The sequence below is a fragment of the Pristiophorus japonicus genome, chromosome 5 (assembly GCF_044704955.1).
Source record: "Pristiophorus japonicus isolate sPriJap1 chromosome 5, sPriJap1.hap1, whole genome shotgun sequence".
In the NCBI taxonomy this organism is placed as follows: domain Eukaryota; kingdom Metazoa; phylum Chordata; class Chondrichthyes; family Pristiophoridae; genus Pristiophorus; species Pristiophorus japonicus.
In genome coordinates this window covers 62119425-62147168 of record NC_091981.1, presented here as the reverse complement: position 1 = coordinate 62147168, position 27744 = coordinate 62119425, and the positions used below count along the sequence as shown (strand labels likewise).

The following is a 27744-nucleotide window of genomic DNA, read 5'->3' as shown; positions in this document are numbered from 1 at the left end:
TGCACTCCTCTAATTCTGGTCTCTTGCTCATTCCAGATTTTAAAATCACTTCACTGTTAGCAGCCTTGCCTTTAGCTGCCAAGGCCCTAAGCTCTGGAGTTCCCTCCCTAAACCTCTCCGCCTCTCTTTTCTCTTTTAGACACTCCTTAAAATCTCTCTCTTTGACCAAGCTTGAGGTAATTTGCCCGAATATCTCCTCATGTGGCTTGGTGTCAAACTTTGTTGGATAACGCTCATGAAGCACCTTGGAATGCTTTATTATGTTAAAGGCGCTACATAAATATAAGTTGCTGTTAAAAGTATTTTCCACAAACCTGTGTGCTCCTTACTAGTCGGGAATACATGCAAACTGTGTAATGAAAATACTATCAGATCTCCTATGGCATTACTCACAGAGCCAGAGGATATGCTGTCTTATAATAGGGTGTTGTTCCACGTAACACAAAATGCATAGATTTTTCTAGCTGCATTCCTTGCATTTGATTTATTCGTTCCATGCCTCTCCACTTCTGATTTGCTGTTGCTTTACTTTAAGCCAAAGTGTGATGTGAAGGAAATGTGATACTTATATAAAGTGTGTGCAGTACACAAAATATTACATATATTCTTGAATGTCCAACACAGACTCATTGTAATTACTGTAAGCACCCCAGGGAGTACTTTGCAAAATTCAGTAAACAGCTGCATCCAACCACCCCCAAAAAATATTCCCCTCATCAATTTTTCTGCTTCCCTCCCTGGGTATGGTACCACTGCTCACCGTCCTGTACCTTACCAAAGTGGCCCTTATTCACGGAAGAGCTGTGCAAAGAAATATCAGAAGCCTAAATGACGGTGGGCTACATCACTGCCAAGCGAAGACTTCATCGGACAGCCACAGTGTACTTCCAGTGTGGGTCACTGAGCATCAGAGGTGGACACCCTGGCTGATCTTCCCCACCCTAACTCAAGGGTACTGAAAGCCCCCTGCAGCTCCCCTACTGTCACCAGACCGAGATTAGCTAACTTACCACAGACTGAGAATTGGACCCGGGAGGACCGAATTTAGCTTCACTTCAGCCAACATGGGGACCTTGTAATGATTTACATAACAGGCAATAGTATTAAATGTGAAACTAACTTATCAACAAAAAATATTGATAAACATGGTTAAACAGATCAACAGTACTTAAACTTGCAAATGCAGCAGCATGTGGTTTGTGCCACACAGCTATCTATAATATTTAAAATCTATGTATAGACACATTTCCCGTCTGTCATGCTTCAGATGTCCATCACAGTCTAATGCAAATTTCTGTGTCACTTGAAAAAATGTATAAAGAAACAAAGGCAGCCATTAGGAATGTCAGGCTATTCAGCCACATGCTGGAGCCACAATGTCTCCATCCTCTTAATTGATCTATGCAGGAACAACCCAGTATTTATCAATTAGCTGTAAAGTAACAAATAACTACATATTAGCATAATAATGCATTGTGCTCCTGTCTTGAAAAAGCAGTGCATCCTGTGATTGTGCTACAGGAGATTATAGAAACTGTAGAATCCAGCACTTATTTCTTGCCCATCACAGTAAGATGTGAGTATCATACTTCAAAACAAAAAGGTATACAGAAACAAAGGCAGTCATTTGACACAGGAGCCAGAATGTCTGTAACCTCTGAATTATGTTACAAATTACATTTGTTCTTTGGGGCAGGTGGGGGGGGGAGAAATCAGAAAGCAATGCAGGGATGTGGCCTGCAGCACTAAGCCAATGGTTAATTTAACAGCAATTAGTGGCCTTAAAGAGACAGAACTTCACCGTGACAGCAGAATATATAGTGCATTACATGATGGTGTTTATAACAAGGTACATAGCGTACTGTTGAGACCCTAATGAATCCCAAATTCTGCACAACACACCTCCCCCCTATTTACATTCCCAAAAAACATACCAAGACCATCAAAAATAAGTGGTGGACAACAACGACTGCATCAAATGGAATCAATAGAAACCCACCCCGACTATTAATTAGGCTTTTCTCGGCTGGTAAAATTTAAAACTGCCCTTGCAGCCAAATCCCCCAACATTACAAAACTGCAATGTTTAAGCAACAAGCGTCCATAAAGTGGGACTCCTGGTATCAGGTATGGAAACTAAGTGATATATGAACTTGGAGATCCTTTGATTTGCTAGAACAAAAAAAAAGGTGCTAAACCTAAATATTTACCATGAATTTCTTAAATATTAAAGTATGCTAGATACACCTAATGGTAAAGGGGTATGTATGCCAACTATTTAGAAACAGTGAAGAATTATTAATGGAGACAGTGCTAATGGCAACATATAGCCAACAATCAGTTTTTCTAAAATTTGGCCAGTGTGCAGCTAAACATTGAGATCTGAGCCAAGGATACAAGAACAGGAAATTAGATCTTAAATGATTAATTATAATCTAATAAAAATATTTGCATTTATGGCCTTTCCAATTGAAACAAACATTTTATGCTATTGTTTGTAAAAAATTATAAAGTACAGTGACTATTATGTAGCTAAACTTGGCAGCCAGCTGCCATGAAATGAATGTCGAGTCAATTGGCATTGGAGATTGTGAAAAGAATGCGGGCCAAGATGTCTACTCTTCTTCGAACTTTCTCATGGGGCATCCAACTGAATCAGTGAAATAGGCAGACAGAACTCTGGTTTAACATCTCATCTGAAGGATGGCATTTCCAAATAACCGAACCTTCCGTGAGTACTGCACTGAACTGTCTGCCTAAACTATGTGCCCTAGCCTTGGTGTGTGGCTTGGATCCATAACCTTCTGACCGAGAGGCAAGTGTGTCATCAAATGAGCCAAGCAGTTTATATACAGCATTTGACCTTCCAAACTCATCTCAACATGCCTGTAAACAGAGATAACATTCTAGGGCACTTAGCACCAGAATTTGAGTTTAAGTAGGCTCCCCTGAAATGTTGGAGATTTGAGGTAACCCAGTATCGTAACAGATAGTTATGGTTTGGAAATCTCACCATTGCTTAAATTATCCTTCCGCTAAGTTGGGATGATCTGCTTTCTTTTCCCCATAGATCCTAGGACGAAGTAGGTGAAAAGCAGCATTCCACTTCAGGGACAAAACACCCACTTTGGGAAAAAAAACTGCTTCGGCAGTACATATACTAAAAATTGGAACGATACAGAGAAGATTAGCATGGCCCCTGCGCAAGGATGACACGCAAATTCGCTGATTATTCCTGGGGTGAGATAGATCTTACTACCCTAGCTGGGGGAAGCCAAGTGGAATAAAATATTGTAGGGTGAAGGAAAACCAAAAAGTCACAGATCAATCATCTCTACATTCAACAGATCCAAATCCACTACAGAGATTTTAATGACCAAAGTTAAAATGTTATAAATGAGTCACTGCTACAGAAAATGATCACTATTGCACTGAAATTGCAGAAGTCTCATTCAGAAAGAAACCCTAAAACTAGCAATCAACACACACTGCAGAGGACAGCATTCTTCCAGTGTCCAGACTAACATTCCTCCCTCAACCAATACCAGCACATTCATTTGTTGTTTGTATGGGAGCTTGCCGTGCATAAATTGGCGACTGCATTTGCCTACATAACAGCGAATGCACTTCAAAAGTAATCTATTGGTTGTGAAGCGATTTGGAACATCTTACTACTGCACTCCGCTGAATTACAAAATGTACAACAGTTCTGATATGCAGAATTCAACTCGTTTAAAAAGCACTACGCGAAGGCTGCAGGTTGTTAACTGGTAGCTTAATGGATGCTGTGCCAGTAATAAGAATCATGCTGCATTATAAAGAGAACAGTATTACTGCATGCTTTATTTAAACCTCCAATTGAGACAGCATTAGATGAATTTGAAAAACCAAAGCACTGAAGCAAGTACTGAAGCTGCATGGTGTGATACTGTACTCCAACAAGGAGGCACATGGAACAAGTTTCACTCAGCATAAAATAGCAGTGCAGTATCCCAAAACACATGGTTGCTGTAATTTAAAAAATAGTTACCTGAAATTACTAGGAAAAAAAAAAGTACTGGTCACGATTATCTTTTTCCTGTGTACTGTGCGTGTATTATGAATCAGTATTAATGGTCTTCTTCCAAGACTCCAGTGGGTTTTCCCCCTGTTGAAGTACCCTACTTTAGTCTCTTGCCTGGGATCTCCCTAGCTACTGTAACCAGGAGCTGGGCTGTTGTGCAGTGATTACACCCTTATTTGACGGCCCTGAACACAGCTACATTCATAGGCATCATTCTCCCCAGAGTTTTGCACCTGACATATGGAGGTCAAGCAATGTGCCAGTAGGAATCTCAGTATTATAAAAAAAAATTTGTACAAGGATTTTTTTTTTTAAGGCAGATAGATAATTTCTGCTTTTTTACCATTTAAGCTCTTGAAAACCATGAAGAAAAAGAAAGGGAGTTGCATTTCTGTAACAGTTTCAAACCTCTCAAAGCAGTTCACACGATGAATGACTCTGAAGTACAGTGGCTGTTATGTGGACAAATGCAGCAACTATTTTTGTACACAGCCAGATCCCACCAATAGGAATGAGATGTTGATGTTTTTTGGTGGTGTTAGTTGAGGGAATTTTGTCCATAACAAGAAAATGTGTTGCTCCTCTAAATAGTGCCATGGGGATCTTTAATGTCTTCCTCAAACAAGGGCCTTTTTTTAAAAAAAAGGAGGACAGCACCTCCAACAACGCATTCGCTCAGTACAGGTACTACACTGGTGCGTCAGCCTTGATTACATACTTTGCATACCATCAATCTCCTGGAATTTGTTAACATTTAGCACATGCAAGATTAAGAATCTAATCCATCACTCCAAAGAGCAGCATTCTCCACTTCTCTTCCCTGTCCAAAACCACACTGTTAACCACGTGACCATTCTAATATATTGAGACATGACTTTAGATATAGTGTATCTAAATAAATAATCATCTTTCCTACAGAACAGCCAGTAAAGAGCGTTTTAACTCTGTTAATGCCAAATGGGCACAAATGCATTACGAGTACATTTACTGTTCACAATAGACATCTCAAAATAACAAAACTATGATTATTAATCCAATGGTTAATTATGTGCTGATTGGTTTCAAGCAGATGTTGCCTGTCACACTGGATTGTGTCTGTTCAAACCTTAAAAAGGACTAGAAGAACTAACACTGGATTGCATCTGTTCAAACCTTAAAAGGACTAGATTTCAGAGCAATTTAATAGGCTACACCAGTGACTATAATCAACTTAACATAGTACCCACGTTTCTTGCAGTTCAATAAGCTTAAGTGCATTTGCTTTCAACTTAATTTACCTCAATTTTTAAAGTTATTCTTCTCTTCCTCCCCGAACAAAACAATTTCACTCAGCGGACATGTAACAATTTTACCTCACCTGAGACCAGCCAGAGACACTTGCAGGCTTCAAGGTTTGAAGTCATTCCAAAAAAATATATGTAAATAGCAGTAAATGTCTATTAAAAAAATTAACAAATCAAGCAAGGCCGTTGTGAACTAAAACGATCAGCTCAAGAGTCTTCAAAAATTGTTCTTATACTGAAACTGAAATTCCAAAGGGAGTTTTTATTTGACCAACCTGCTGCATAGGACGGTTCATAGTGCGTTTTCAATTTGAGGGAAAAGCATGATGCAAATAGTAAGTGGTGGTGGCCACACAAGGCTTTGCAATGGCCATAAATAAATGAAATTATTTTTCATGAAAACTGTCCCTCAAGAAGAGCAGAGGGTTAAGATCATCTGCAATAGGTTTAGTTTAATCGTGACTTTAAATTGCTAGTTAACAGACATCTTGAGTAAGGATTGCTTTGAGAAATATGAACGCAAGAGTTTTTGAAAATCAAACTAAAAGGGGACCTCCACCTTAAAGTTCATTCCTTTCTAAATACAGGTACAATCCTAGTTTATCACAGGACCATTTAATTCTCAACGAGAAAATTGTTTGACTGGAACTATAATGAGGTGCCACCTTTCAGATGTCCTGCTTATTTAAAAGGATCAGTGGCATCAAATAAAAAATATATGCAGAGCTGCAGGATAAGGATGGTGAATCTACATAAAATGTGTGACCTCTCCAGTTATTTATACAGTTACAATGAGTGAGCAAAATGTCAGTTACATTTTCTGGCTCCTAAATGAAAGATACCGTAAGTCACTAAGAGAAGTTGTGTACACGGGTTGGTAGTACAGGTTGAGCATCGGAAATCCGGAGTTCCAAAATTCAGAATATTCTGGAATCCGGGCCGATCCGTGGCGGGGTCGTCCGGAATCCGGAAAATGCCCCCGACCCTGGACTCCTCCACCTCGGGCCGCCGCCGACCTCTCCCCTGCCTCAGGCCAGCCTCGCTTCCTACCTCTGCCTCAGGCCAACCTCGTCCCTGCCTTGGGCTGACCTCCACCCCGCGCCCCCCCCCCGCCTCCCACCTATCCCTCCCCTCCCCACCCCACCTTGGGCCAGGTGTTTCCGGACTCGGGATGTCGGAAAGATGTTCCGAAGTCCGGAAATACCCAAACCTGGGCTCGGCCGTTTCTGGATTCGGGACGTCAGAAAGACGTTACGAAGTTCGGCAATACACAGAATTCGAAACGGCCTCAGTCCCGAGTCTTTTGGATTTTTGACGCTGAACCTGTCTGTATCAACAGTACAGAAAGTAGTTAAAATTAGAATTTTCTAAAACAGAAAACAATTGTTGCTATCTATACTATAACAGTTCGGGTAAAATAAGGGAAGTTTACACACAACAGTCAAGTAGATGGAGGTAACCAGCATTGCATTTAAGGAGCAGACCCAAGTCACTATTCGACAGGAGAACTGGAAAGTGATGCCAGTGAAGAATTCAGCCTAGTTCTGAAAAGAAAACTACAAATACTGGTGCCTGTAATTTCAAAATGCTGAAAATACAGAGCAGGTTTATCAGCATCTGTACAAAAATACAGGCTACCTTTTGGGTTTTCTCAGGATGGATTCTGCACCCGAAAGGTTAACCTCTCTTTTGTCTTTACAGATGCTGACTGGCCTACTGTGACTCCAGCATTTTCTATTTTTAGTTTCAGCGAATGCGAGAATTTAAATCGTTCGTACCATCAAGTAGCTCAGAATCAAACAGTTCTGCTCCCCCTGATGGCTAAGTGGGTAAATACACTGCCCATTGTGGCACTAAGTCACACAGGGCACAAAAGGCTCCTTGTTCAGTTTCTGAGCTGCACATTCAGCAGGGGAAAGCAGTGAGAGCAACACAACTGACAGTCACTGGATTGAAGAGGAGCAAGGTGTTGTGGGGAATCAGAATCCCACTCCTGATCACTATTCAGCAACCTCTGCCGGAAAGTCTGCATGTGCAATATCAGATGAGGTTAGAATCAAACCTAGCTGCCCTCCCCACCAATCAATCATCGAATCACCTGCCACCACATGACTCATGGTGACCTGGGTGATGTGGTGGAAGGCTAACATCAATGAAACCATATCCCCGAGGGTAAACACCTTCAGAAGTGGACAGAAAATTGGGAAAAAAATTCATAGGAACTTTAATTTTTTTTTTTAGAAAAAAGCCATTAATCTCAATTGATTGAGTTGAAAGAAACAGTACAGCAGTTACATGGTGCAGGCAAATTTTTCAGTAATCAACATGAATCACATACTCTTTCAATTTCAAAATGTTAACTAACGAAAAAATTAAAAATTAAACTTTTATGGAACTCTTGACACACAATCATAATTTGGGTTTCTTGGACTGAAAACCCCAATTAACGTGAAGTCTGCTCAAAAAGAGACAACTGTCGGAAATACCCAAAAAATGAGTAATTTTCACCATTATGGCACAACATGACAGAATGAATTAGAAAGATTTAACCACTGCTAGGGAATTAGATAAAAATGAAGAGTGCAAAAAGTGCAACTAATGGCCATATATGTTGCACATTTTACAAATGAATGCAGTCACAAAAAGTGTGTGGACAAAGAACGAGATATGGGGAAGGACGCCCAGGATAGAGGAACCCCTTCCACTGGGCTCTCACGCTGAACAAGTAACAAAAAAGTTGAAAATTGTACATCCACCTGAGCCACCAGAAAGGGCAGATACAGGTCTGGCTTAATGTCTCATCAGAAGGATGCTGCCTTTGATAGTGAAGCACCTGCTCAGTAATGCACTGGCACCAGATTAAATTACATGCTCAAGTCCTCAAGTGAGGCATGTACTCTTCACAACCTTCCAAAACTTGAACCAAGTTGAAAGAATGCTGGGGTATATAGCCAGAATAGTGGTACACAGTCTGGAGGTTATACTGCGGTTTTACTATGTACTGGTCAGACCAGACTTGTGGTAACCAAAAGGGAACACATTACTCAAACACAAAAAAAGCTACAATTTTATTAGTTAGAAAGGGTACAGAAAACAACAAGACTGCTCCGTAGAGAATTTTAATCTGACTGATCCAAAACAGTGCAAGTTATAAGTTTAAAAGGAAATAGACACAACTCTAGCATCAACCACCAAAAAAGGGCTGATTTTGCATTCCCTACGCTGTTTTAGTCACCTCAGGGAGCACATATAGGGGCCGAAATCTAGTCCCGCCGGAAAGCTGGCTCCCCTACCTTTTTTTTAAAAAAAAAGAGCTTTACCACCATTTTGGAAGAGGCCCCCTCTTTTTTTTGGAGCGGACTGGAGGGGGCGGAAGTGCGCCGCTAAGTGCTGGTGAGGGGCGGAAGTGGAGACAGGACGGATTCTCCGCCACTGTCATTCAGCGGTGGAGCGGTGGCAACATCACTGCGCGTCTGTGTCACCACGTATCTCCCCTGCTTTAAAGGGGAGATAATCAGCGAATATTTAGGATCCGCCACTGGGCTACTAAGGGAGGGTTTTGGCCGGGCCAGTGGCCTGGCACCCAAGAGCCAGGCTGCCTGTTGGTGGCCCGGCCGAACCCAGGGGCACAATAGTCTGGCCAACATGGAAGGTGGCCGGCAAAAAAAATAAAATGGCGGCGGTGGCAGTGGGCCCTTGCCTTTAATGGCCACTGCGCAGCCAGGGCTCGCAGTTAGAAGAGAAAGTGCACCGACAGAAAAGGCTGGCCGGAACACCGCTCGCGGGGATTCGCTTTTTCGGGTTGAACATGGATGGAAGTAGGTGGCCCTGGCAGTGCGCACACTGATGACGCACGCACAGCTGGGCGGAAGTGGGGACCACCAGAAAAACACCTGCTTAATTTAGCTTGCGGCAGCCATTCGACCAGAAATTGGCAGCCATTGGATTCCATCGCATGGCCGCTGCAAAACGGGGGTATTGGGCCTTATCCGGACCCTGAATTTCGGCCCCATAAAGTTTAAATCCACGTTCATTTCGATATACATATATCCCAAGTTGCTGGTACCAACATATCTTAGGGTTGTGATTTAGTGTTTATTCAACAATGAAGCAGCAATACTTCAAACCGCCCTTTCCAAACATTCCAGCCCCCGAAATTCAAATAGGTTAAACTGGCGAACATGGAACATAAACTCCAAACAGAACAGAATTGTCTGGGCTTTGAAGGTTGTAAGGGCTTGCACACCCTTAACCTAAGCCACTGTAAATACCTTGCACCACAACAAAAAAGGCAAAGATGTAGCTGTATAAGAGCTGCTCGTTCTATTGCCAAAAGAGAAATTTGAAATGTTGAAATATAATTTGACGTAAATTGGAGCCACCGTAATTTAGACCACCGACTAAGTTTCCTCCTCCCCTCCCCTGCTTCCGATGTCCAACTCAATAGACACCCACACACCAATGACTGTGCACAGTGATTGTCGTTAAACTCCCAAAAAACAGCAGAGCTGCTATTACCAGAGAGGTAATGAAGAGGGAAAAAAAAAATCTGTCATCAATTTCCAGAGGGATACTTGTGAAGTTTTAAATGTCTCGATTGCTTCCAGCTCCTAAACCTTTCCGCTTTGAATTCACATCTGGTCAGAACTGCAGCCTGGAATCCAGCTCTTTCAAATACCAAACATTCGGGAAGCCCTCGAGTCTCAACCGATTTGTTTCCTTATATTACAACAGACTACTCATGGAGTGGAGTGCAGTCATTTGTCTTTAGACACGAGGGGGAGGGAACAACCCATTCCCATCTGTGTATATCTACTGGTCTCCCCTGAAGCCAGTGTTGATCAAAAAACCTGGGAATCGCGCAACTTCCACCCATTCTATTCACCAAGGAAAAAAGGTAAGTGTCAGGCCATCAAAAAAAAAGATTCTCTGGCTTTCATTCCACACGATGTAGAGGTTTTAGGAGCAAGAAAAAAAATTAGGAAGGAGAAAATACTGGTTCTAATTATTTCTACATTAAACATATTTGAAAAAACATTTTGTTCCTGATTTTCTTTATGTATTTTGAATTTAGGGTCTTCTCACTGTATACAATACACTTTTTGTGTTAACTGACAGTCACCCGGCCTCTTCTGATTGTTCAGCTGGAAGCCAAGCCACATAGGAAGGTGCTAGGTTTTGTTCTGCGTACTGAATTAGCTGATCTGAGACACAGTGGCAGCAAGACTTCTACAATTGGTCTCAGGACCTGGGGGGGTGGGGGAAAGAGAAGGAAGAAAATAAACAGTCAAGGTACCTGCTTTTGATCACAACTCATCCCTGTGGAATGTCAGGATCAAGGCTAGCCAAGCTATCCCCAGTGGTGAAGTAGGCTGTCAAACCTCAGTGTCGCGGCTCCAAAGAATGCCCACTTGGACAAGTTGCAAGATGGAAATCAGGACCAGTGGAAACATACCCGAGCGCCGAATCAATGGCATCGGGGCAGGATGTAATGGGCATGCATCACTGGTTCATTACTAAAAACAAACTGGTTTCAGTCTAGCAGAATCATAATGGAGCTTGAAATAGTAAAAAAAGCTACTTAAACAGATTAAATGCACCTCACATATGGTTGTGATGAGGGAAATGCTGGTCATTTTAAGTAGAAATTGCTGTGCACTTGTTTCATGTTGGGAAATGATTAAAACAGAAAACAATGAAGAATAGATCACATTGAAACAAAATACTTTGCTCCCTTCCTCACTTGAAGGCCTCAGTTTAAAATCTCATCTGAAAAACAGCACCTCTGATAAAGCTGCACTCCTCATTACTGCACTGAAGTGTCTGCCTAGATCGTGCTCTCAAATCCTTGACTGTGGCTGCAAACTCACAACTGAGGAAAGACAGCACAACGGAGCGAAACTGACATTTGTAAATAAGTGGCCATTATTAAGGTGCAAGTCCCAGCATGCCAAATCTGCCTCACCCAACATTTGTACATGTGGATTTCCTTAAGGATCATTGTACAGCAATTAAGAGCAGGAAGCCTGGCTGATTTTTTTCGCTTCCCGAGCTCATGGTCTGGGACTAAATTTCTACAGGTACTATTACCCCAGCTAACCCAACAGAGATTAGGTGTCGAATCTGGGAACTTCCCACGATGAACAGCTCAAAGTTGGTGACATTACCTAAAAGGAACTACATGTGTTAATTGTGAATGAGCCAGAAGTGTTTTCACCTCAAAAAGGTCCCAGGTTGGCTGCCTGGTTTGAGCGGAGTTTGCTAATTGGTCTCAATATCTACAGCTACAGGGGAGCGAGAAATCAAGTCCGAGGCCGTACCCGAATTGCCATTCAGTAACTCTTGCTGCACATGTATTGGCGTTAGATCAAGTTGGACTGTCACCCCGCATCAATGAACAACCCATCAACAATCATTATGTAGGCAAGGTATAGGAGGGCTACAGCTCCCAATGAGATCGTACCCTTTTAGCTGCGCAGCTATAATGGCTGCGTGCCCGCGTAACACTGTGAAGGTCCTGCGCAACCGGTGAGCCGGCTTTTAAATGGAAAAACTGCACATGCGTGAAATTGTGCATGGGTCAAGCAACCCGTTAAAAGAGGCCACACGGCCCCAAAATATGAGGGAGAACATTCCCAGCACAATCTGTACGTTCAGAAAAAGGAGAAAACTGGACCAACGGAAAACAAGAGTAGCCAAAAGTGAAGTTTCTAACAGTAAACAGGCTAGAGCGGCATACTCTATACTTGAAAACTGAAACTTCAAATACCAAGGAATAGATTTTGGCATCTGACGATGTATAGAGGCTTTTAAAAAGAGCGTGACTACTTTTTGAAATATATACACATAAATTGCAATCCTTTTCACACCAGGTTTCGAAAGCCCGAGAGCATGGGTAGACATGCTAGGTTCAATTTGTGTTCATCATATATAAAGACCCCCATAAATGAATTGGAGTTGAGCCAGTGAATCTCCAAGCAATACAGACCAAGAAAATCCCATGTGTGATCTCCAGTCTGTTGTTTGGCTTTCCTGATCTCAGCCAGGGTGGTTACAATTGACATCAGCACCTAAGTTAGGTAAGCTAGGGAAGGGAAAAATGTCAGTCAGGGTTCCCACTACCCATAGTGCCCCGGAACCCCTGCTGGAGATGCAAGGGTTATAAAAGTATGAGGTAAAAATAAATAAGCTATAAACAGCTGAAGGAAAACAGAGTATTAATTTTAACACACATTGTTTTGACACCATCCCTTTGTACAGATACAGTAATGGGACCCTGAAAATGAACACTGATGAAGCTTTTAATGTTTGTCCCAAAATCACCATTATAGGGTCTGCCTCGTTGCATGCTTTATAACCCCAAACACCCGTATAGCTATTTGCAACCTTTAGTGGAGTATAAAAGCAAACTTTTGTCTCGTCAGGTGGGATTAATGGCAGATGAAGCTTCAAAGGCTGAATGTGAAGAACGCCTGGAGTTTCAAAGCCCTATTGCAACTCAGCTTTTAAATTAGTTTTCTTGCTCCGTTTGGTTGCTTAAATGTTCCTGAACAGAATGTAAACCGTAGACTGAAGTCAAAACAAGCCCATTAATTAGATTTTACTGAAACAGGTGCATATGCAAACTTTTTCAAACATGTTACTTGTTACTGATCAGACTGAATTCCCACTTCCAGCAATGTTTTGCTAAGCTGCGCGGCCACACAGTAATCTATCTGCAAGGTCCCACACAGGTCGCTCACCGGTTTTTCCAATGTAGATAACCGTGGATGCGCAAATATTAGAATGAGGGAGGCAGACTGCGCAGGAGGCAGTGCAGCTTACAGGAGTCCAGCACCCCAGGGAGATGAAGGACATGTGAGCATAGACCAAGGAAGCTATACGCCATGTGCATAAATTTATTTCAGCAATGCCTTGGTTGTGCCAGAGAACGTCTATCGGAGGAATTTGGAAAGTCAGCTAATTTTCATGCAGACATTGCCGACGTATATTTTTTTACAAAGGAGAGAAAGTGGCATTTACAGTGGTCTATAAGGTTGGCATCAACATTCACATTCCTAGGATGTTAGGCTGGCAGTTTGTTGCGGGGGGGGGGGGGGGGGGGAAAGAGAATGAAAATAATTGATTTTCCACAAATCGCAAGCTGCTTGCTACAAGCTACCATTCAATGGAACTTATTACATAGGAGGACCATTTGATCATCATGCTACACACAACTACAGCAAGTAGATGTTATGAGGATATTCTACAGTAGGTATGTAGCATGATGATCAAATGATCCGCCTGTGTAGCAAAGATACTAAATAGAGAAACATGTGGGTTACATAATTTCAATGGCTTTCTCCCGCCCTGAAACAGACATTATTGAGGAAGCAATACCATGGAGAAATGTTCGACTCTCCCTTTCATCCCTCCCCCAGTATGAGTGTATGCTGCAGCGTGTGGCGGCCAGACACAGAAATCGGCACGGTCCCGGCCTGCAAGACCATCAGCAGGCCGGGGCCATTAGAGGGAGGAGCGTGCGGCGGCATACCACTGCAGGGAGCAGCACTTGCTGCAGGAGGGCGACGGCTGATTGCAGCGCAGGCAGGTACAGCAGGAGTGCGAGTTCGGGGCGAAGGAGCGTCAAGGGGTCATAGAGGAATGTGATCGGGGCCCAGGAGAGGCAAGAGTTCGGGGTCAGAAGAGGCGAGGGCCCAGGGACAGTACGGGCCTGCCCACACTGCGATGTGCGCCGCACTAGGTCTGTGCAGCAGAGCAGGTCTCCAGTCGTCTTGGTTAATCCTTGCCACTGGACCAAGACCTAGCTCGGTCAAGCCCGTGTGGTGGCTGGGGTGCAACGGTGACCACGTTAAAAAAATCCAAGCACAGGCATCTTTTACCCTTCAAGATATCGTTCGGGATCCGGAATATTAGGTCCTTCATTGAAACACCTGTGAACTCATCCCTTTTCGGCGTGGAAGCAAGTCATCCTCATTTCGAGGGACTGCTTATGATGATGATATTAGAGAGCCCATCAATTGGTCTTTTTAAGCAACACTCTGAACAAATGCCACCTTTCCCACTTTTGCTCAAATTGAATTTGTACATCAGAAATGAGCTTTTTATATTGCCTCTTGGCAAGATGTTTGCATCAGAGGATGCGGTTTGCAATGCAGGCTTTGAACACATCCCTGCCCAGCATTTTCCCTGCATTCATCCACTAAACCTCAGCAAACTGGTTTGTTAACAAGAAGCAGGTCTCTCTCTGCACTTGTCCACTAAGGGCATGATTACGTCACATGACTAGCCACCGTGTCAAATATCAATAAATACACAGAACCTTCTCCATAAAGCTGTCTTCAGTAGCTATACAAGAAACAGGTTACAGCAAAGACCATGTTGCAGAGGGCGTTTTATATGTTCTCAGTATTAATGAGAGCCATAAACACTGCATGTTATATCACAAACTATGGTATAATGAACAAATGGGCTATTTTCATTAGCCAATCTAAGTTGCCATTTCTGAGCAACAAAGTTGTTGCACATTTATAAATACATTATACATTATTTTGAATATTTTCATGTTGTACATTGAAATGCTTCTACCAATGACATTATTGAAAGCAATTCATGGGATTTGAATACAGTAGATTCCTTCTCCTTCACCCCAACCCCGTACCCCAAAACACCACAGTGGTGATAAATGGATGATTCCTAAAATGGTGGTCTGATTCCACCAAGGACCAAGAGCACCGTACACAGATCAAATTCACCACACAGAAATTTGAACTGCACAATATTATCAAGCTAAGGATCAGCACCATTTTATCTTGAGAACAGGGAGCAGAGCCCTTCAAGGATGACCCATATTTTTTTAATTGGGGTGTCTGTGAGCCACACAGTTGCGCATCAATGAATCACAGGAGCCACATATATAAAGTTTAAACCCATGTTTTCATTCATTTGCACACATCTCAAATTGCTGACAGATTAACAGATCTTTGGAGTTCTGACTGAGGATTTAATTACCAATGCTAAAAACAACCATTTGCAAACCTCAGGCCAACAAAATTCAAAAAGGACAAACCAACAAATAAATAGAAGTGGAAATCGGATTGAGTTGTCTGGGCTCTGTGGTGGTGTGCCTCTCAACTAGAGAATCATAGCTCTAATGCTTCATAGGGCAAGCCCCCAGTCTCATTGTACCATTAATGGAATAGAGGAGGCAAGAATAAATTAATAGGCATCTGGGTGCAGTGTGTACCAAAAGAACAAGGCGGAGGGAGTGCGAGCGAGCGAGAGCGAACGAGCGCTCATGGGGGTGGGGGGGGGGGGGGGGGGGGAGTGAAAAGAGGAAAGAGGAAACGTAATGTCCTGGATTTGTGGTTTCTTATTGTTTTCAACAACAGTAACTTGTATTTATATAGCGCCTTTAACATAGTAAAACGTCCCGAGATGCTTCTAAAACAATGTTATAAAACAAAATTTGACACTGAGCCACATATGGCTATATTAGGGCAAATTACCAAAAGCTTGGTCAAAGTAGCAGCTTTAAGGAGTGTCTTAAAAGGAGGAAAGATATATCAAGGTTTAGGGAGGGAATGCAAGAGCTTGGAGCCTTAGCTGAAAGCATGGCCACTAAATGGTGGAGCAATTAAAATCGGGGATGCTCAAGAAGCCAAAATTAGATGTGTGCGGATATCTCGGGAGGGTTGTGGGGCTGGAGGAGATTAGAGATAGGGAGGGCAAGGTCACGGAGCGATTTGTAAATACTAGCGAGTGATAGCAGCCAGAAGACCACAACATTAAGCAGGGCTATCCCAACATTCATAACGCTTTATGAAAATCTCCATCAACAAATAGCTCACCAACAAGAGGCACGAAAGCAAATGGTACTCGCATGCACAGACAGTGAAGGCAAATAGAAAAAAGGGGGGGGGGGGGGGGGGAAATCAATGGACAGATAGATTATTATTTGATAGATGTAGTACAGGTATTGCTTCAGTATTGACATGAAATAGAAGCCATGTTTTCTGTCCTTGCACTGCTGTGAAGTTGCAGCAGGTAGGTCTCCATACGTAAATACAAAAAACACACATGCAAGGAAATCTTTATATTGTAAAGACCAAAGCCCTGCCACAAAGTCCGTTCCTTCATCATCAATTCAATCTCCTGCCATTGGCTCAGGCTGCACCAGACTGTGTGCAATTTCGGCATCCCATTTGTCCCCAAGCAGAGCTTCCAACTCCATATCCTCGATCATAAAGACCGTCTACTTTCACCTCTGCAACATCGCCCGTCTCCACATCCATCTGCTGCTAAAACTATGCTCGACTATTCCATCCTCTCCTGGCTGACCCCAATCCCTTCACCCCCAATGACCGTGCCTACTGGAATTCCCTCCCTAAACCCTTCTGCCTCCCCACCACTCTCTCGCCATTCAAGACCCCCCTTAAAACCTATCACTTTGACCGGGTTTTTAGTCACTCCTAATATCTCCTCCTTTGGCTTGGTATCAATTTTTGTCTGCTTGTGCTGTTAGGAAAATGTCCCACGGCATTTCACATGTTAACGGCGCAATGCAAATGCAAACTGTTGTTGGTGGGGTATAAAGTCGACTCCTAGTTTGCTTACAGCTCTATCAACATGGAGTCGGCAAAATTATTGCAATCTTAAATTGGTGAACTTCGAGAATACAACACATCAGAAAACTAAAGACTTCAAAGAAGGCAGGTATTGAAGTAGCGAAAAAAAGCACTAGCTTGGAGATCCATTTATCAAAATAGAATTAACTACAGCACACTTCACAAATTGACAGCAGCAATCTCAATGTGTAGGCAGAAGAATCGATCCTCTACTCCCTAATTTAAATGTGATTATTTCCAGTGGTATTGTTTTGACTTGAGCATATAACACTTGACTTTAGCATATAACACTTGACTTTGGCTGGAGCATCAGTGCTGCATTGTCAGAGGTGCCTTCTTTTGGATGAGACGTTAGACTGAATCCTGTCTGTCTGTGCAATTGCACGTAAATGATTCCATGTCACTATTCAAAGAGGAGCAGAGGAAGTCTCCCTGGCCAACATTAGTCTCTCAACCAACACCACCAAATACCAATCAAACTGGTCATCATCGCAGTGGGATCTCTTGTTGTGCACAAATTGACTGCCGCATTTGCCCACATACACGACCACACTTCAAAATAATTAATTGCCTATGATGTCACTTTGAGACATTGAGGACATGAAAGATGAATACACACACATACATATCTTTCCTTCATGAAACCAGTTCAGTCACATGCCCAGCAATTGTTGTGAAGCTGGGAAAGATAGCAAGAGCGACTGCAATACTGCACCAGAGACAGAAGATGATGAGAGGAGGACAGCGCAAAGAAAACTCACACATACTTGCTATTGAAACAAAGAATTTGATTTCCACAACACGCTAAAAAGCAAGCAGATTTTGACGGTCATATTACCAGATGTAAAATATAATTTCCTTTTGGCACTAAAATATAAACTTTGTCTGTAGCAAGTGCTGTAAAGCAATTTTTGCTATTGGCAATTGCAGGCTCAAGTACATTCATACACTTCACTTGTGTGCATACAGCAAGACATTTACCCAACAGTATTTTGGTAAGCAAATTATTTTAAACCCACCTCCCAGTAATGCCGTGAACTAATTTAATTGCAAGCCTGATTCGCTTTAGGTACCTGCCACTTTCAAAATGCTGAATTTCAGCAAAGTACAGATGGTGCAACTCGCACAGAAGATAAAATTACATTTGCTAAAGACAGTATACACCAAAAAAAATCTCATCAGCACTAATTACTGGCAATGACTCTTCAGCTACATAGACATGTACATACCATGGCTAAATTCACTGAAACAAACCATTTTCAGATTCTGGACAACGTTTCATCTGGAGAATGTGTCCAAACTTAGGGAGGGAAAGAAAAAAACAAAATAAACCTTGCACCATTAGAAAAGGTGCTTAATATAGCCAATTTAATAAAGTGTGCTACATAGTGGGAGAGGGAGTGGAATATGTGCCTGAATCTCCTTGACCATTATCAGTTCTATTTTACAATCAAGTAGGAGGTGTACTTTGTAGGACAAGCAGTCCCTCCCCCGCCAAAAAACTCATTTGCAGCAATTTTGGAAGATGCAGCAGCAGGACCTTGTGACGCAGGACCTTGTGACGTAGAACGGTTTGGGGGAGGGAGATGGGGATGGAGGTATCAAGTCGCAGCATAGATTCTTCTACCGAAAAACTAGATCATCTTCATTGAAAATCCTCCTAAAACAAGGCACAATATTCACAAACACCACAAGGCAGCTTTTGGGAGGCATAAAATCTGTATGCTGCAAAGATGGCATTCACGTAGAAAATATGGTCTGATAACAGAGGCCGCCACTACAAAAGACACAGCAAAGGTCACCTATTCCCCTGACAAGTGGAGAACAGACTTGCAGCCCTGAGCAGAATGTCTGTGCTCGAGTTACAGATCTACGCTGCATCACCAGTACTAGGCTGCAGCAGAGGCAGCTAACCTAATTCTTTATACTGTGAGTATGTTTAGGCCCCATTGGCAAGCAGAGAGGGGTTTGGGTTTTAGCATCTGCTCACTTTCTGAGCTGATTCCTTCTGCTTATACCAATTGCTTTTCCTTAATTGTTGGATACAAAAACTTATACATTTCTGGTGGAAAGTTGTCTTCTATTAAAGCCCATTTTTCCAAGAGTTTCCAACTGTTTGTTGGCAAGCCTGCAGCTTTTAACTTTTTGGGGGAAACTACGAACCAATATTCTGGAAATTGATTAGGTTTCTTGCTGAAAGTTGCAATGTGAAGTTTTTCAGCGAGAATAAAGAGTTTAAAAAAAGACGAGATGTCCCAAAGCCCTTTACAGACAATTATGTACTTTTTTTTGAAGTGTTGTCGCTGTTGTAATGTAGGAAACACAGCAGCCAATTTTTGCATAGCAAGGTCCCACATACAGCAATGTGATATTTAGTGATGTTGGCTGAGGGTTAAATATTGGGACGGACAGTTGGGAGAACTCTCTGCTCTTCTTCAAAATAGTGCCATGGGATTTTTTGTATCACCCTAGAGGGTAGACAGGGCTTTGGTTTAAGTGCCATCACTGAACCATGGCTGATACTAAGTTAGAAATCGGACACGTCAGGTCCTGCATTAGCATACTGCTGGGCAACTGATCAGAATCACCAGACTTAAACTAACCTGCAAGGAGATCCTCCCAATGAGCCACTATTGCTCTTCGTGCAAGAATGGCCCTGTACTACACAAGTGCTTTGCAGGTGATAGAAAAAAAGTGCATTAGAATCATTTAATGTAATATTTGGGATAGAATTCTAAATATGTACTTCTGTACAGAGGGACGACAAGAATGAAACACTTTGGGCTCTTGGGTCAATTCTCAGGCCAGATAAAGATTAAGCAAAATATACAAAATAGTGATCCCTCTACTCTGCTCCAACAACCCACTTGGCTCAACCTCAGAACAGCAGTCATTCCCTACCACTACAGTAGTGTGACGCTCCAATTCCCCACACCAACCATTCTTGTGGCCCAAATGAAATTTCGTCCAAAATCAAGGATTCATTTACATCAATGAGCTGAGTTTTATGGATAGAGAGCAAGAGTGAAAGAGAAAATTAAGTTCTACCCCATCAATTTAGGCTGGATTTAAACTCCCTTTACCTCCAATATGAGAGTGCAATGCTGTGTCTAACTTATTGCATTTTCCAGTCAACTGAGAGATATACTTAACATTAAAACACATGCAGGATTGGAGAAGATGCCTAACCAAAGAATATGTATTATCTGTGCAGATCAGATATTAGACGCAGACACCTGGGAAATGTATAGATCAAATTTAATATGCAAATTCTGCTATAATCAACCCAAAAGTTAATGGCCCAGAAATTCCGCTTTCTCCTTCACGCGGGTGTTTGACTAGATTTGAGAGAAAAAATACACACCTACCTGAAGCTGCTGCCCCCACTCGATTTTCCGATGCACAGGCCTCCTCTTGCTGTGCATCGCAGTGAGTGCATATTGGGATGTGCACAGGCCTGGAGCTGGAGACACATGGCTCTAGGTAGCCAATCAGGTATAGTATAGTCTCATTCATAGTAAGGAGTTTCGTAAGTTTGAAACGCCTATTACTATGAATGAGAAATCTCCCCAAACACCCAATAAAAAAAAAAGATATACACTACATATTTAAGATTAATTTAAATTAGTTATTAATGTCTGATTAAAAAATATTTTCCTAATTTAAAAAAAAAAGTTTTTTAAAATTATGCCTTAAAATAAACTTGTCGTTGTGGGGAGGGTTTTTAAATAATAAAATGTTTTCATAACTTTATTTTTATATGTTTTTGTGTGTTTTTAAAAACTCGCGCCCGTAAAAATAGGCTATTCGCCTGCTTTTTCAGGAGCAAGATTTATGAGGACATTTGTATGCGTAAATATTACAAATTTGCACGTACAAATGTCCTCGCTCCCAATATGCGGGAGATCTTTCAAGCCAGAAACTTAACAGATCAGAAAAGCCGGTTTTCAGCGCATGCGCATTGCGCGCTGAAAACCGGCTTTGCCGATGTCTTCCCGGGTCCGTAGAAACTTCGTAAGTGCCTGGGGACATCAGAATTTCAGGCTCATTATGATTCAAAATACACAAGTCAAGCATTCTTCACATTTTATAGCAACACGAGGAGAGTACTTCCAAAAAGAAATTCTGCATTTTTAAGTATCTGCCTTCAAGTCACCTCATGTACAAAGGAAATTAGTCACCACAAAGACCGTTGGATTCCCAAGTCAATTTTAAACGGAATAAAAAACATCTAACGTTACAGAAAAGCAATGGTAAGAGTCAAATTGATGGACGTCCCAAAGCACTTTACAACCAATTACAGGTACAACGTCCCGAATCCGGAACTCTGAAAACCAGAATTGTCCGAAAACCGGATATTTTTGCGCATGGTGGATGGAGTCGTCCGGAATCATTCTCTGAAAACCAGAAATTTTGAGGCGGTTAAGATGGCGACATCAGGCAGCGAGGGACGAGGAAACAGGTTAAAAAAAATGCAGCACCAGGGGGACGCGGGTAGCGGGAATCAGCGAACCTGCGCGAATCGGCGAGCGGCAAGGAGCGGAGAACCTGCGCGAATCGGCGAGCGGCAAGGAGCGGAGAACCTGCGCGAATCGGCGAGCGGCAAGGAGCGGAGAGAACCTGCGCGAATCGGCGAGGAGTGGCAGGAATCGGCGAGGTCCGAAATCCAGCACAGATTCAGTTGAGGATTGTAGATTTCAGATTTCAGACTATTGACTTTCTTGTCTGAAATCCGGAAAAACCTAAATCCGGCACAGACTCGGTCCCGAGGATTCCGGACGTTGTACCTGCATTGGACACTTGTGAAAAGTAAAACTGCAATTGTGCAGAAAGCCAAGTATGAGCAGGTGGGCAAAACCAAGGACCATGCATTGCTGGGCAGGCACTCTAATGAAGTCCTGCAGTATGGGAACTATAGGGTCAAAAATGCCAACAATTTACAACCAAACTACAAGACTGGGAGCCACTACAAAGGTGGGATGATTGGTTGCTGAATTAAGCCAGTCTGGATACTGCAAGGTCCCACAAACAGCACCACTGCACCTTGGCTGGACTGTAGGTAAATAACTGGCTTTTTAAAAAAGGTGCAGAATTATTTTATAGGAGAATACTGTGGTACTGGAAATCTGAAATAAAACAAAAACATGCTGAAAACACTCAGCAGGTCAGGTAGCATCCGTGGAGAGACCTTGCATCAGAACTGGAAGAACGGTCATCGTCCTGAAATGTTAACTGTTTCTCTCTCTCCAGAGATGCTTCCTGACTTGCTGAGTGTTTCCAGCAGAATTATTATCCCATGTCAGGCTAGCTAAATTAAAAAATACATATCCATCACCAGCAGACAGCAACAAAAATGGTAATTTAAGCACCTCTTGCCTTCCATAATTCTTTTTTTAAATGCCACTATTGTATCTTAATCTCGCAAGATTTCAACAGAATGTAAAAGCAATGTTCTTTTAGAAGATTTAGTCTAGCAGTAAGCAGTGTTAAAATTCAATTTTCATAGCTATAAAACTTGGGCGGCAGTCTAGTCGTTTTGAATTGCACGTTAGTGCCCAGCTGGCACTCAGCAACACTGCAATCCAGAACTTTCCATGACTAATGCAGTTTTTAATTTACATACAGTATGCAGACAGTAAATGGCTCCACTACTCGATCCAGCTTGTACTGTCATTTTGGTTCAGTTGATATCATTCTTGCCTTTTAGTAAAAAGGTTGTGGGTCAAGCCCTACCCCAGGACTTGAGCACATAATTTGGGCAAACATTTCAATGGGATAACGGGGGCGTGCTGCATTGTTGGATGCACCGTTAAATGTTAAACGATTCCCCATCACATCCCAAGCCACTATTTCTACAATCAGAGGACATGGGCTCAAATTGAGAAAAGGGAAGGTATAGTCTATATTTAACTACTTGAAGCAGAGGGCAGTGAATATAAAGTACAGACTGTCCAGGGACACATTGGAGACAGTGTGTGTGTGAAAAGGTTTAAGGGAGAATTGGCTGGATATGTAGGAGAGTGCAAGGTTAAGAAATATTTGAGGTTTTAAGACTGGCCTAATGGACTGGCTTACAGTTGGGAGAGTTAAGAAGTTAAGACTTTTTTTTAAAAACTAGCTGAGAATATTGGGCCCAAGTTTCAGTTGAGGATTAGAACGGCGCACCTCCATCAGTTCCGTCGCCCTTTTTAGGTAAAAAAGGACACCGAAAACCTACCTTGCAATTCTCGTCACTCCTCCAACACTGTCCAGGGACACATTGGAGACAGTGTGTGTGAAAAGGTTTAAGGGAGAATTGGATAGCTATGTAGGAGAGGCGTGGCGCATCTGAAGCGGAGGGAGGGGGCGGAGCAAGTACAGTGCTGTGTCCACGCAGCCAGCGGGGGGTGGGGGGGGGGGGCTAGGGCCCAGCGTGGTTTTCATTGCCGGCAGTGTTGTGCATGCGCGTTGTAGCATGCGCGCATGCGTAATGGGTCTTCGACCTTGGCAATCGGCCATTTAAAGGGACAACATGGCACTCTGTTACAGCAAGCTATGTTATTTTTGGCTGCAGGAAGGGAAGGAGTGAAAAGTCTTCAAGTGCAAAGGAGTGCTACAAAGGTGCTGCATAGGTGCATGCAAGGTAAGGACTGCGTGTTTTTAAAAATCACAGTGTAAATCCAGTACAGCAATCAAAGAACATGCAGCAAGAACAAAGAACTTCTTGCATGAAGAAGTGGAGACACTAGTTAATGTCATTGAGGGGAGATGACAGGAGCTGGACACCAGCAACAGAGGCCATACAAGGGTGGGACCCAAAGAAATCAAGAAACGCTGGGACCTCGTTGCAGCTGAATACTGCGGAGTGGTGACTACCAGGAGATCTGGGAGCCAGTGTAAAAAGAAATGGCAGGACCTTGGTCAAGTAGTTCGTGTAAGTAATATCTTCCTTTTCTCAATGGAATTGCAATTGTAAATGTGACCAGCTGTATATGTCCCACCCAGCAGAAAGGCACCCTCTCTAAAAAGTTATATTTTCATCTTTGCAGAAGCAATTGGCCCACAACAAAAGGGAAAGAACTCGAACAGGAGGAGGCCCGCCAAATCTGCACCACTGGCACCTTTGGAACAGAGGGTCGCTGCTTTGATGAGTTGTGCCTGGAGAAAAGCAATCAGTACTGCACAAGCTGGGCCCACAGGCGTGGGAGAGGGTAAGTCCTGAAAATGCATCATGACCCTTCAAATCAACCTGCTGCCTGGCCTGCTACGTGCGAGACTACTCATGTCACCCATCCTGCCCACTCCTGTGCTGCTAACCATTTGACCGGTCGATTATATTTTGCAGAACATGATGCCAATCCAGAAGATTCAGATGCGTGCGTTCAAGACGGCGGTGGGAGGGGGGGGGGTGGGCATGGATGTGTGTTCAGGGGAGAATACTGATTGTAATATGGATCAGTCCATAGTGCAGGGCCTCACTCTCCCAGACAATACCATGAGTTCTCGTCCAACATTCCACTCTTTCATCCACCCCCCGCGCGCCTCCCCCCCCCCATCCTTGCGTAGTGCTTTAAGTTCTAATGCAGTATGCCATCGTCTCCTCACATACCCATCCGCGTTTAGTGGTGTAAGTTCTGGTCCGACGTTCCACATCTTCCGAAGTTGCGGGTCCCAATGGTGGTGGTGGAATGCAGCGTGGAACACCCAGGGCCCCACTGTCAGAGGAAATGCGTCCCAGTGGTGGAGGTGGAATGCAGCGTGGAACACCCAGGGCCCCACCGTCCCACCCTGCGCCTCGTACTGGAGGAGTGCCGCGAGGCAGAGCCGGGGCGAGAGGAAGGAAAATCCAAATAGGCTCTCCTGAGATGCAGCGTTCAACAGATGTGCTTGAGGTTAATGCATTGGGTGTGGAGAGCAATGGCCTTACTCGTTCACTCGAGGACACCGTCAGAGGGGTTGGTGATGAATTAACAGCACTGTCTGGAGAAATAGCAGTTATGCCACAGGAACAGAGGGCGGGAATATCAGGAGCAGCGCAAACGATGGCAAAGGCAATCAGGGAGTTAGCTGCTGCAATAAGGGCACACAATCCGACCAATCAAATGCCACTCCCACTGAGCTTCCAGGCAGTGCACATTCACCAAGATGGGGATGAGAGCTGGGTGCAGCCTTTCTTTGCTGCTGATGATGTAGTTATTGATGCCACTGTTTTCAAATTGAAATTGTTTACTAAGTTTTGTAACTTTACAAGTATATAAGTGATCTTAGAGTTTTTAAGTGATCTTAGAGTGTAAATGTTCTCACATTTAATAAGTTGTTCAAATTTACTGCGTTAAAAGTTAAAGGTTTTTCAGTGATCTTGTTCACAAATTGAAATTGTTTACTAAGTTTTGTAACTTTAAAACTTTATAAGTGATTAGAGTTTTTAAGTAATCTTAAAGAGTCATATCAAATTAAATTTTGATACATGATTTTATTGCACTAAAGTACATTGTAAAGATTTCAATTAAATATATTATACATTGAAACTGAATCATTACAAGAATGCTTTTATTATTGCACTAAACTAAAGTACACTGCAAACGTTTCAATAAAATTTATTATACATTAAAACTGAATCATGGTCTATTATCATATCATCACACAACATTTAGGAACACCTGCAAAAGATAGACATCCCTCACCCCTTCAGTCATGCCTGCCTCCCGCACCTAAACATGACCGAGGGGCGTGCTGGTGTGGCATGTCGTGGCTCGGAGATCTCTCCTGCTGCAGTGGGATGGGTGTCACGTGGACCGAGGAAGCCAGCGACTGATTGCCCTACAGTATCTGAGATGCACAGATTGGTCCTGCTGCTGGCTGCGAGGGGTTGGGTGGGGGGGGCGAAAAAAGAGAGTGGTGTTGGGGGCTGTAGGAGTGAGGAGGGACACACGGAGCGAAGGGTTGGGGGGTGGGGGAAAGAGTGCTGTTGGGGTTGTGGGAAACGGTGGTGGGTTAAACCACGTTACTCTAACAGTCAGTCCCTGACAGAGGCATGTTAATGCCAAACAGTTAGTTCTTACAAATGAGAGATAATCTAGTCCGAGGTGAGTTATTCAAGTAATAGGTTGGACTAATGGGGTATGATGTTTTCTGAAGGATCAACTTAGCCACAATTAGGTGTTGATAACCCATTACTCAACATGTAGCCCTGATCAGAATCAGGACAGCAGTGTCTTCCTCAGCCAGGAGCCTATACTTGTTTATTTATAAAAAAGAGAAACAACTATCCTCACTCAGCAGATATAAGGCAAAATATCATCGCAAGAGGTTTTAGGCCATTTTTTAAAAAAAATTTTAAGTGATGTGTTTAATGCTTTAGTCCTTTGTGTTTAGTGCTTCCCACCACCCCCGTCTCTGGCTACCTGCACTGAACTTGACTCTAGGTAAGGTTTTTCAGAACTTACAAAAGTGGACACTTACTCCGTTCTAAGTTAGTTTGGAGTAACTTTTCGCAGTTCAAACTTACAAAACGGTGCAAGTGGCTGGACATGCCCCCTTTTTTAAAAAACTGAACTAAAACTAAACTAAACTAACTCACTGAAACTGAAGCAAACTAAATGTGGGGAATTGCAATTTCTAGGATACTCCAAAAAAAGCTAGTTGCTCCAAAAAAATAGGAGCAAATCCAGTTGAATCCAGTTGGGGCCATTACGAGGTTGTCTGATTGAGTTTATGAAGGGTTATAGAGTTGAATAGTGATGGATTGTTTCCACTGGTTGAGGAGATGGTAATAAAAGGGCACATATCCAAGATATGAACAATGACATATAGGAAAAGGCCTTCTGGTCTGTCCCACACAAATATGATGATACCTTTGTGCATCACAATATATACACTCCTCACCCCATCTGAAACCATGTGGTCTCCTGGGAAAGATAGAAAAACAGATAAAAGCCTAGACCCATTTGAGGGGGGGGGGGGGGGGAAAGAGAACTGGGAAATTCCTCTCAGACCCCCTTAGACAATCAAAACTAGTCCAAGAGACCAAAAGGAAATTAAGGATAGTGTCAGATCCAAGGAAGAGGCATATAAATTGGCCAGAAAAAGCAGCAAACCTGAGTACTGGGAGAAATTTAGAATTCAGCAGGAGAGGACAAAGGGTTTAATTAGGAGGGGGAAAATAGAGTACGAGAGGAAGCTTGCCGGGAACATAAAAACTGACTGCAAAAGCTTCTATAGATGTGAAGAGAAAAAGATTAGTGAAGACAAACATAGGTCCCTTGCAGTCGGACTCAGGTGAATTTATAATGGGGAACAAAGAAATGGTAGACCAATTGAACAAATACTTTGGTTCCGGCTTCACGAAGGAAGACACAAATGACCTTCCGAATGTACTAGGGGACCGAGGGTCCAGTGAGAAGGAGGAACTGTAGGATATCCTTATTAAGCGGGAAATTGTGTTGGGGAAATTGATGGGATTGAAGGCCAACAAATCCCTGGGGCCTGATTGTCTGCACCCCAGAGTACTTAAGGAGGTGGCCCTAGAAATAGTGGATGCATTGGTGATCATTTTCCAACAGTCTATCAACTCTGGATCAGTTCTTATGGACTGGAGGGTAGCTAATGTAACACCACTTTTAAAAAAGGAGGGAGAGAGAAAACGGGAATTATAGACCGGTTAGCCTGACATCAGTAGTGGGGAAAATGTTGAAATCAATTATTAAGGATGAAATAGCAGCGCATTTGGAAAGCAGTGACAGGATCGGTCCAAGTCAGCATGGATTTGTGAAAGGGAAATCATGCTTGACAA

At 42.9% G+C, this 27744-nt stretch overlaps 1 protein-coding gene and 1 pseudogene across 1 annotated transcript in view; one reads left to right on the top strand and one right to left on the bottom strand.

The window, feature by feature from the left end:
- LOC139264363 (protein Jumonji-like) overlaps positions 1–27744 on the bottom strand; it is a 447980-nt gene that overhangs the window by 286029 nt on the left and 134207 nt on the right. The gene's annotated exons all lie outside the window — the stretch shown is intronic.
- On the top strand, positions 3140–3234 carry LOC139264953 (U6 spliceosomal RNA; annotated as a pseudogene).